Raw genomic sequence first — 12,229 nt, 5'->3', positions numbered from 1 at the left:
CTCTGGTGAGCTTGGTTTATATTTACCGGGTGAACTTCAAATCTCAGGTTTCTACTCATTGTCTTTTCCACATATAAGGCCAGTTCCCATGGTGAGTTTGCTAACTGATATTGGATTCCTTTTCCATATGTACAGCTACACCGCTAATCATCTGCACCTTTGCATGCTGTAGTTATTGAAAACTCATACTGATTTCATTTACTAAATTTGTATTGTGAGCAAGATCCAGAATTGTGAGGACACAGCAGCGACTGAGAAAGCCACGTTTCCTACCCCCGTGCCCCATAAAAGTGTTTCTATGTGTTTTAAAAGACTGGACAGTAGGAATTCAACTGTAAAACAAAACAAAGAACATTTCTGCCCTTATCCTCACAAGGAACAAACCGATTATTATTATATTTAATTGCACTTGAGCGTATCTTCCCAGCGGAGGTGGGAGAGAAGACAATTCAAACCACACACACACACACACACACACACACACACATTGCTTACTTTTTTGCTAGTCACAACTGAACAATGCCTTTGGTTATTTTCTGGAGAATCCATACTTCCAATCGAATTTCCTCTATATTTACCAAAAGAGAAAAGGAAGAAATGCATTTTGGTTCTTAAAAGAAAGAAAAAAGAAAGAAGGGAAGAAAGAAAGAAAACAAGCAAGACAAGCAAACAAAACGTACTGACTTAGAGATCATATTAAATCTATTGTCATTAAAGCTGTTTTTAAACTATAATTGATAACTAGACGGTAACCACAGAATGATAACCAACACGCTGGGGCCTGGGCATCGAGGTATATAATAGCTTTCTCACTTTCAAGAACATGCTGAGTGAGCTACCTGGGGCCCTACTTACCCCAAGGGCACTAAAAATAGATAAACTTTCCTTTACCCAGATTTCCCCACCACACCCAGCATGGAGCTGCTTCTTCCAGAGTGTGGGGAATCCAATGAAGGAGTGTGGTCGCCTATCTCTGGCGACAATGACAGGTTAAAAAAAAAAAAAATGGAGCTACATCTCTAATAAGAAAAAACGCCAGCTGTGGAAAGTGGAGCTAAGTTATCACTGTAGGGCCGCAGCACCCGTTAAGTCCCTTGGGGCGGAGGATCCCTTTGGTCCGTGAGGTTCGGGACGAGGTTGGCGAGCCAGCAGCCGCCCTGAGCGCTGGGCCCGCGTGCTCAGCCAGGAGGTGCACAAGTCGGCTCCGGCGGAGCTCCCGGGGTGCTCGGTTTTGTTCGCGTCCTGCCCCGGCCCTACCCCCCATTCATGCAAAAGGCCAAGGGGTTTTGACCCACCGTTGCCCAGGCGGAGTTCACGCTTACGGCCCTTTAGCCGCCGACCCCAGGGCAGAGAAAGCAACCGCGCAACGAGGCGACAGCACTCAGAATCAACGCGAAATCAGCGAGAAAATAATTTTTTTTTTCTTGGCTGCGCGTGTGAGCCGCACCGGGGCGGGGGGCAGTTTCCCCCCCAGAAGACCACCCCTCTCCGCACCACCACCCTCCACATCCCGCCATGACCACACCCATCATTTGTGCCGGGGAGTTTGGAAATGGAGGCTTGACAACCGTGCACAGAAGGCGCCACTGTGTGGGTGGGGGCGTCCTGGGGCGCGGGGCAGACAGCGTGCGCCCAGGACCCTCGGGGGCGAGGGCGCCCTGAAGGCCCCTCGCGGGGGGCGGAGGCCGCAGGAGGTCGAGGACCCGGCGGAGTGGGAGGCGCGGGGGTCCCCGCGGCGGAGGCTCTGGGGCAGCGGGAGGGGCAGCACCTGAGGAATCCGCCTCCGGCCGCGGCGGCCGCCGCCTCGCTCCGCCCCGGGGAACTGAGCGCGCGGCCCGCGCGCCTGCCACAGAGACGCCAGCCACCGGCGGCGCTCGCACTTCGGCGGAGGGCGGCCTCGGCGAGCGGAGGCGCAGCGCTGGGACCCGGACCGGGGCTGGGGAGACGAGCCCCGGCCGCGGCGAGGGCCACCTCCTGGTCCTCTGCCCTCGCGCCACTGCAGGGCCAGGTGAGCGGCTGCGGGGACGCCGGGGCGCGGGCGCGGGCAGGCGGGAGGTGAGGGGCGCGAGCCGGGGGCGAGCGCACGCCTCCGTCCGGTCGGCGCTGCCCTTTGGCGGGCTGCGGACCCCCAGCCCGCGCCGGGAAGCGCTGCGCCGGACTTGCGCCGGGCAGGAGGGCTGGGAAGGCGGAGCCGGGAGGAGCGCGCGAGCGTGTTTGTGCGGTGGAGGTATGCGCGGGCGCCAGCCCCGGTCCGGACCCGTTCTCCCCGCCGCCTCGCGCTGCTCCCTGGGCGGATCCAGCCCGTGCGGTCCGCGCCCAGAGGCCAAAGGCCTGTCACCTCGAGTCTCCTCGCTGCCTTTGTGGCGGGAGCGAGGAAACCCGGGCGTGGGACGAAGGAGGCTGCGGCGCTCGCCGAGGCGGAGGTGGCGGGGGGCGCGCCTGGGGCCGGTGTCCGGGAGCCCGAGTGCCTCTGAGGGGCTCGCGGGGCTGGTGGGCGTCAGGTAGGCGGGCGTAGAGGTGGCTCCGAGAGGACGGAGAGAGCTCAGTTGGGGAAAGTTGAGATCGTCCAGCGGTGGCTGGGCGTTTGCTTAGTGTTCCTGGGTTTCTTTGCTCCACACCAAATGTCACTTCGTCGCGCGCGCGCGCGTGTGCCTTCCGGCCATCATTCCCATTTTTCGGTGAGTGGCCAAGGACCACTCACTCTTACTCTGATGAGACACAAAGGGTTGTGTTGACAGCTGACCCTGACACAAGTAGACTGCGAAGTGAGGTGTGTGCCCTGGCCGGGCGAGGGTGTGATGATCAGGCGGTCGCTGAAGTGTATCCATTTCTTCAGCCTCTTCCGAGCTCTGCGGAAAGAAATTCTGTCTAGATTCAGTTAGTGTACTTTCCCAGTTATATCGAACCCAGTCAAGGTCCAGAACACGATCATCTGCGCGGGAACTGCTGCTGAGGCAGATGGGTCCTGGAGAAACTCAATCTGGTCCTTTCCTCTGTGGATGTGATTGCTACAAGGTCCTTGTGCACCCCACCACAGCAATCTGTCCCCTGTTGAGAAGATAGAAACCTGACTTTAAGTTACATTTTCCACACCTTTAAAGCCCCCTTTCCGCGCCTTAAGATAGGAAGTCCTACATAAATCTCTCTAAAACACGGGGAGAAGAAGATTTAACGCAAAAGGTTTTTGAATTAAATGGCTCCTCTGCACATTTTGTTATACTTTAAATCTTGGAATCCTGCTTTGAATTTTGTGACTGGTTCTTTTTCTTATTGAATATATCTATGTGGTCTTGCAAATTGCAATACTGGAAACTTATTTGAAGCAGAAAAAATGAAATATAATTGTTTTGTTGAAAATACTTAGTAATAGAATTGTACACTTGTAGGCATGTTTTAAAGGGAAATTTTAAATGAATGTATATTGTAAAGTAATATGCACAGAGTAACGCTTTCTAATTGTGTCAAGTGAGCCCACTCTCTCCCACTCTGTACTCCCAATGCCTGCATCCTCCCCAGAGGTAACTACTGTTTGTTGTCAGTTTCTAGTGTATTCTTCCATAAACTTTCTATTCAAATAGAATTACATTATGTAAATAAAAGAAGAAAGGAACTGAATGTAGGTAAAGAATGAACTATATATCAATAGTGATAGCTATTCATTTGACCTCCAGTCATGACATTAAAACCATTTATTTGGTCTAAGGCAGACTTACTAAGATGAAGATCAATTAGAGTGCTAAAAATCTTGGAGCAAGTATTCAGTAGAAAGCAGAACTGTTAAAATATTATTCCACCCCACCCCGCCATCACCAATTTTCTCTACACCCGGTTTTTAGCATCGTTTTTTGAAATTTTCCTCCATTTTGGAACTCTTAATGAAGTAGAGAATGAGAACTATTGTTTATTCTGTCCACTGTGGTATATATCTGAGGACATTAAAAGGATATGTATACTTCTGTTAACATAATATAAAATTTCTAATGGTATAGAAGAAATATGAAAGGCAAGTTTAAGACATTTGTTCACATCTCTTAGCTCCAGGCCTAGATTTGCTCTAGCTAAATGAAATCACTTTCTTAGAAATGGTTCTGTTCCCCCCTCAGTTAAAGTAACTGAACTACAGGGCTTCTAAGGGTCCTTCTAACTCTAAAATTCTATAATTAAAATATTAGTTTCTGTAAGTGTCCTAAGACTAGCTAAGAATAACTTAGTTGGACCTGTGGCTATGTGACAGTAGAGTGACAAAATAAATCCCTGAATAGTAGATTCTTAAAGAAATTACAGGTGTTAAAACTATATTCCTGCTCTTATGGGATTGATATCATTAGAGAACAGCTACTTTACTTTTCTACAAAATGTCTGTTTATGTGACTGAGAGAGGCCAAACCCTAGATTGAATGGGCCTCTATGCATCACCTTCTATGGCTAAGGAGAGTGAATTTTCTTCACAGCTCAAGGTAACCATTTTTGGGGAAGTTACTCTTACCAAAACCTTACTTTTCTTTTTGGTAAAATGGTAATAAAGTTCATTTACCTACCTCAAAGGGCCTTGATGTGACTTAATTAGTAACACTCAGAAGTATTTAGACTGTGAGTATCCCTTATAGCTATTTTAGTTACTTTATACATATTCACTTAACAGATCATATTATTAGTAGAAAACTTTCTAATCTCTAAAACACCTGCAGCCTCTGGGCTAATGATTCCTGGATGGGTGCAGGGACCTAAGGAGTCATTGCAAGGTTAAAACAGTAAAAAGAATTAGCTTATTTTAGTCACAATATATGATCCTCAATTAAGGGATTTCAAAAGAACACTGTAAGTGTTCTTACAGTGCTTTCTACTGAATACTTGCTCCAAGATTTTTAGCACTCTAATTGATCTTCATCTTAGTAAGTCTTAAAGGAGGAGACCTTCATACTTTAAATCTTTAGAATCTCCGATAGATTATTATATAATTATTTTGAATGTCAGTAATATAAATAAATTATAGTGAAGTTTTAGAAAGTGTTATGGGGATAATTAGAATATGAACTAGATGGAAAGGTTTGTAGGGTGCTTAGAGTAATCTTGATTGACAAAACTGATAGAAACTAAAGAAAATTAAGTACTAGTAGTGAAATTATTCTAAAATGAAATGCTTTTTATTTTTTCCAATTTTCTTCCCAGTCTTGCCATATGAAACATATATTTTTACAGATGTCTTATCATAATGCAGATACATTTTCATTCTGATTGTTCATACACATTTTGCTCTAATTTACTTCCTATTATTTGTAACTAGTTTATTATACCATAATTTACTTAATCCTTCCTCTGTTTTGAGATTTTTTTCTAGTATCTTAAAAATATGTAATGACCATCCTCAGAATGTAACTTTCTTTTATTTTCAAAAACTTCCTTAGGATTGTTACTAGAGAGGCAGTATAGTGTAGTTGTAATTTGGTGGGCTCTAAAATAAAGGTACAGGGTCCAATACCTAGCTCCATCACTTATTGGCAATATTGGGTCAGTAGTTTATGTTCTCAGAGCTTCCTAATCTATAAAATGGCTGTAGTAATAATTCTCTACAACGTTGTTAAGATAAAAAAAATCGCAACATATGAAAACATGTAAATGTTAGCTCTTGTTTTTATTAGGAACTTTTCTGGTTTCTGGTAATAACCAAAGTACTTTCCAAAAGGATTCTATAAATTTATGCTTAATTAACAATCTATGTGTGAGCTTGTTATTTTAAAACATTTATATTATGAATAACTTGTGTAATTAGTATAAAATTGTATCCCTTTTTGCTTTGATTTGTATTTCTTTGGTCTTGTGAGATGTGAGAAGAATTTTTTTCAGCGGTATTGCTATAGTTTTCTACCTGGACTGGTGGAAGTTTCATCACCTCAGTCATTTTGAATTAAATTAGAAGATGGACATATAGGACAGGTCAGTTACAGAACGAAAACTTCACCAGGTTCTTTCAAATTAATTGTAGTTTTCTTGTATTCTCAGTCTATAGTAATTTTTATTAGTTTTTAATCTTAGAAAAGTAAAATTAATGCATAATATATAATACTATTTAAGTGGAGATGCAACCCTCTCTTTTTTCTTTTGAAGGGCTGATTTCTAATTAGCATTATTGTGATCATTATCTAGTAGATTTTTTACTAGGAATACTTCTCAAAACTTTGGGGGGAAAATCAGAAAATTTCATGATTCCTAATCGTGTTATCTTTTGGCTAGAATTGGATAATGAAGTTATGCCCTCTGACTTGAGTTCTTAAATAGTCAAGGCAATTTAGACTACAGAAAAGCATGCCCTTGTAACTTCTGGAGTTCCAGCAGCGCTGATATTTCTGGCAAACACACACCCAACGTGGGTAACAGCAGCTCTTTGTGCTGCTGAGCCCCAGGAGGGCTCCCTATTGTGTACTCTTCCTTCCCTCCCATTCTTGACTAACTGGCGATAGCAACTCCTCCAAGTCCAGATGTGAAGCTCCCACAGAGACTCCTCTCTTCTACCCAACTCTGTATTTACCCCTACCACCCGCCCCTTCAGCATATTTGCTTTTGTCCTATGTATAGAGAATTCATTATCTTTTCAAGGTTGTGGTTTCAGGTTTTATTTTTTAATCTTTTTCAATGTTGGACGAATTATCCCTACAGTAGAGACTAGAGGCACGATTAGCATAGGTTAACATTTAATCAGCACTTGATAAATGCTTGTTGCTGTGTATCATCTCTTACATGGTATATTCTCTGTTCCTGGGCATGGTTCTACTTTTGTGGTACCAGTTTGGAGAAGCAAGCCTCACTTGTGTCCTGGATTGCTGTGTTTGCCTATATTAGCAAGGTTAGGAGTGAGGAAACATGTTTGTTTTGGCTCATTTAACTTCTTTTGTGTTTAGAGAAGATTCTTAACTCCGATACCTTAATTTTCCTTTGTAAAAATGGGATGATCAATTATTGCTCTAATTATCAACCTTCTGCATAGGAGCGTTGTGAAAATAAAGTGATATAATAAATGTGGACATATTTTGGGGAAAAGGGTGTACAAAATTACACATTACACTGTACACAGTATCAGCGTCCATCTCCTTCAGAAAATCTCACCTCGTTGTGGAGCTGCACGTGGAGCATGGGGTTAGGTGAACATTCTCGGGGCCCAGCCCAACCTCTTCAGTCAGAAACTTTGGGGTTGGGGCCTACTGGTTTGTGTTTTAACAACCCTTTCGATACTGAACCACTGCTTGAGAGGGTAGGAAATATCAGCAACCACTAGAAAAGTATTCTCCTAGTTGAATGTTAGTTATAAAATAATCCAGGCATATAATATCACTTTTGAATGCTAAGTAATGCAATGAAAGCCAACTATTCTTATTAGCTGCTGTTTGTCTTTTAATCTCTCAACATTTAATTCAGAGCAGGAATTGTAAACTCAGTTGCTTGCAGAGGCCAAACAGGTTATCTGCATGAGTGAAGCAGGCACACTGTAAAACAATAGGGGATAATAGGTGGACAAGAAAGGCTGAAGGTGGCAGAATTTCTAAGGCTCCACTAATGTTTGCATGGTGGCAGTATGGATTACTATCGCCAGGTCACTTGATTTTTCAACTGGAGCAGGAAATATAAATGTTGACAATACATTTTAAAGAAAACATATAGACCCAACAAAACAAGTCTGGAAGCCAGGTAATTTCCAACCTCTCATTTAATTAACATAGGTGATAATATTTGCATTTGAATGAGTATGACAGACAATCTTACTGAACATTATTAATAGAGAAATAACATATGGAAACCACACAGACATCTTTCACTTTTTAGGTGTTAAAGACTTAATAGATTGATAATATCTAGTGTTGGCATCGGGGTAAAGAAATAGTTATTGTTATACACTATTGAGTGCAGGCAAATTATTACAGCTTTCCTAGAGAGCAATTTGACATCATTAATCAAAACTTTAAATGTTAATACCTGCCCTGTTCAATATGTTAGTCCCTTGCCACATGTGCTATTTAATTTAAGTTGAAAAATTTGATTGATTTGAGAGAGAGAAAAAGAGAAGCATCAACTTGTTTCACTTACTTGTTCCATGTAGTTGTGTACTCATTGTTGCTTCTCCTATGTGTCCTGACCAGGGATTGAACCCCCGTGACCTCTGGCATGCCTGGTCAACACTTTATCCACTGAACCACCTGGCTAGGGCTGTGCTATTTAATTTAAATTAACATTTTATGCAACTAAAGATTCAGTTTCTCAGTTGCACACAGTAATGTTTCAGGTGCTCAGTAGCTGTGTTGGCTGGTAGCCACCATATTGGCCTGTGGATACAGAACATTTCTGTTATTGGAGAGAGTTTTATTGGACAGCAGTGGTCCAAACTCTTTGACATAGAAATTTCCCTTCTAGGAATTTGTTAGAAATAATTAGACAAAGCACAAAGACATATAATAAAAAGATCACCTGAAACATTATAAGAGTAGGAAAATTAGAAGCTAAACATCATGTTTTTATTTAAAAATGGATTTTATGTAAATATTCATGATATATTGTTTTTTTAAAAAAAAATATTGGGGTGACTTTGGTATATTGCTATATTGTTAAGTGAAAATATCCCTACTTTTGAATTATTTTTTTAGAAAGAGAGAGATGAGAAGCATCAACTCATAGTTGCATCATTGTAGTCGTTCATTGATTGCTTCTAATACATGCCTTGATGGGGGAGGGGCGGCTCAAACTCTCTTACTGACTGTATTTTCCTTCTATCACTGAATCTCTCAAGCTTAATTTGTTTTTTCTTGGCCAAGTTAAATCCCCTTGAACTCTGTCCAGGTGCCATTCTAGGTATTTCAGATGCTTCAGTGAAGAAAGCTAACACATATTCCTGTCCTTATGGAAATCAAACAGTAAGCCAAAAAAAGAAAAAAAACAAAGTAAAATATGTTGTGTAGTGACAAGTGAAGTGAAAAGTGAGAAATGAGATATAGAGGAAAATGAAGCAGCAAGGGGAATCTGAAAGTGAAGTTGGAGTTGAGATTCTCTACAAAGTGTCACTGATGTGTGACATCTGAGTGAAGACCTGAGGGCTGCAAGGGACCTGAACCACTGGCAGTTTAGAGGAGGTTAGAGAAGGAGCGTTCCTGGCTTTTGTGAGGGGGGGGGGGGGTAATTAGGAGGCCAGTGCCACAGCTGAAGAGAACAGGCCAGTGAGACTCAGTGGGGGTTTAGGTCAGAGAGGTAATCTAGATCTTTTGACTGCAGAATTCTTTGTACTCTCTAGTGTACCACACTCCTTGAATTCTTTGGTTAATCAATTTGTAAATAGATCAGACAGCCTTAAATTTACTGTTTTTCAGTGTGATCTTTCAACACCTGCCTTCTTTGCCTGAGGTGCTTGTTAAATGCACATTATTGGTCTGTGGACCTGCTGAATAGGTTTCTGGGGGGGGGTGGCTGGAATGTGCATTTTAACAATCTATCCACGTGGTTTTTATGGACACAAAAATCTTAGAACCACTCTTTGCGTTTATCATTCTGCAAATTTAGTTTTTATAGAGCAGGTGTGCCAAAAATTGTCACCACTGCTTATAGAAGTCATGATGTGAAGAGAAGATATAATTGATGTAATGTCTCATTTATTCCTTGCATTTTAAATTGATTAAATTGACATTACTTATAGTAAGTTTATGTATATATCTCTATTGGAATATTCAGGGAACTGGAAGACTGTTATTATAATTTTTACCCAGAGGATGGAGAAAACTTTTCACTTGAGAGTTCTGTCTCCCCTTCATCTAGTCTGTTCTATTTTTCTTTAATTTTTTATTGATTTTAATTTATTGTGCTTACATAGATTCAAGTGTCCCACTGAATATATCTCCCTCCCCCTACCTGTGTGTTCCCCTTGATACCCCCTTTGATCCCTCCCCCACCACCCTCCCCCCTTCCCTTCAGGATTTGCTTTTCTGCTCTCTATAACGCTGTGTTATGTACATATAAATATGATTTCACTAATCTCTTTCCCTTCTCTAATTCCATCCTTTCCTCCCCTTTCCCTCTGGTCCCTTTGATCCCGCTTCTATCTCTATTCTGTTCCTCAGTTCACATTGTTCATTAAATTCCTCATATGAGTGAGGTCATATGATATTTTTCTTTCTTTGTCTGGCTTATTTCACTTAGCATAATAGTCTCCAGATCCATCCATGTTGTCACAAAAGGTAAGATTTTCTTCTTTTTCATGGCCCCATAGTATTCCATTTTGTGTATGTCATAGCTTTTTTTTTTTTTTTTTTTACAGATACAGAGAGAGAGTCCGAGAGAGGGATGGATAGGGACAGACAGACAGGAACGGAGAAAGATGAGAAGCATCAATTATCAGCTTTTTGGTGCAACACCTTAGTTGTTCATTGATTGCTTTCTCATATGTTCCTTTAATGTGGGCCTTCAGCAGACTGAGTAACCCCTTGCCCAAGCCAGCGACCTTGGGTCCAAGCTGGTGAGCTTTTGCTCAAACTAGATGAGCCCGTGCTCAAGCTGGCGACCTTGGGGTCTCGAACCTGGGTCCTCCGCATCCCAGTCCGACGCTCTATCCACTGCACCACTGCCTGGTCACGCTATACCACAGCTTTTTAATCCACTCATCCACTGATGGACACTGGGCTGTTTCCAGATCTTGGTTATTGTAAAAACAATGCTGCAATAAACATGGGGATGCATTTCTTCTTTTATATCAGTGGTTAGGTATTCTTAGGATATATTCCTAAAAGTGGGATCGCTGGGTCAAAAGGCAGTTCCATTTTTAATTTTTTGAGGAATCCCCATATTGTTTTCCACAGTGGCTGCACCAGTCTGCATTCCCACCAGCGGTGCAGGAGGATTCCCTTTTCTCTGCACCCTCTCCAACACTTATTCTGTGTTGTTTTGTTAATGAGCGCCATTCTGACAGATGTGAGGTGATATCTCATTGTGGTTTAATTTGCATTTCTCTAATGATTAGTGATGTTGAACATTTTTTTCATATGCCTATTGAATCTGTATGTCCTCTTTGGAGAAGTGTCTGTTCAGTTCCTTTGCCTATTTTTCTTTTTAAAGCTTAGTTTCTTTTATTTATTTATTTATTTTAGAGAGGAGAGAGAGAGACAGAGAGAGAGAGACGGGGGGAGGAGCTGGAAGCATCAACTTCCATATGTGCCTTGACCAGGCAAGCCCAGGGTTTCGAACCGGCAACCTCGGCATTTCCAGGCCGTCGCTTTATCCACTGTGCCACCACAGGTCAGGCCTCCTTTGCCTATTTTTTTGATTGGGTTGTTTACTTTCCTGGTATTGAGTTTTACAAGTTCTTTATAAATTTCGGTTATTAACTGTTTATCAGACGTATTGTAGAATATGTTCTCCCATTGTGTGGTTTGTCTTTATTTTGTTCATATTGTCTTTAGCCGTGCAAAAACTTTTTAGCTTGATATAGTCCCATGTGTTCATCCTGTCCTTTATTTCACTTGCCCTTGGAGATAAATCAGCAAATATATTGCTGTGAGAGATGTCAGAGAGCTTACTGCCTATGTTTTCTTCCAAGATGATTATGGTTTCATGACTTACATTTAAATCTTTTATCCATTTTGAGTTTATTTTTGTGTATGGTGTAAATTGGTGATCTAGTTTCATTTTCTTGCAAGTACCTGTCCAATTTTCCCAACACCATTTGTTAAAGAGACTGTCTTTATTCCATTGTATGCTCTTACTTCCTTTGTCAAATATCAATTGTCCATAAAGGTGTGGTTTATTTCTGGGTTATCTGTTCTGTTCCATTGATCTATATTCCTGTTCTTATGCCAGTACCAAGCTGTTTTGAGTACAATGGCCTTGTAGTATAACTTGATATCCGGAAGTGTGATACCACCTATTTTATAGTCTGTTCTATTTTTTAAAAAGGAGAACTTTAAATTTATTTGTTTTTTTATCATGTTTTCTTTTTCTTTCTCTCTATTTCTTTTTACCTCTTTTTTCTTCTTCATCTTCTCTTCTTTTTGAAATCTAAGCATCCTAAGTTAAACACTGTTCACTTGTTGATGGCCATTCTTTTATGCATTTCTATGCAGGTTTATATACAGTGTGTCCATAAAGTCATGGTGCACTTTTGACAAGTCACAGGAAAGCAACAAAAGACGATAGAAATGTGAAATCTTCACCAAGTAAAAGGAAAACCCTCCCAGTTTCTGTAGGATGATGTGGCAGCATGTGT

The 12,229-nt window shown here is 41.8% G+C and overlaps 1 protein-coding gene across 2 annotated transcripts in view; it reads left to right on the top strand.

Moving 5' to 3' along the window:
• The first annotated feature begins 1,885 nt into the window (after positions 1-1,885).
• GREB1L (GREB1 like retinoic acid receptor coactivator) overlaps positions 1,886-12,229 on the top strand; it is a 365,704-nt gene continuing 355,360 nt past the window's right edge. For both annotated transcript variants that reach the window (XM_066353134.1, XM_066353132.1), the window contains exon 1: positions 1,886-2,008. The gene's annotated coding sequence lies outside the window, so the exon portion shown is untranslated. The remainder of the gene's footprint in view (positions 2,009-12,229) is intronic.

This window comes from Saccopteryx leptura, chromosome 11 (genome assembly GCF_036850995.1).
Source record: "Saccopteryx leptura isolate mSacLep1 chromosome 11, mSacLep1_pri_phased_curated, whole genome shotgun sequence".
Taxonomy (NCBI): Eukaryota; Metazoa; Chordata; class Mammalia; order Chiroptera; family Emballonuridae; genus Saccopteryx; species Saccopteryx leptura.
This window is presented reverse-complemented; position numbering and strand designations above follow the sequence as displayed.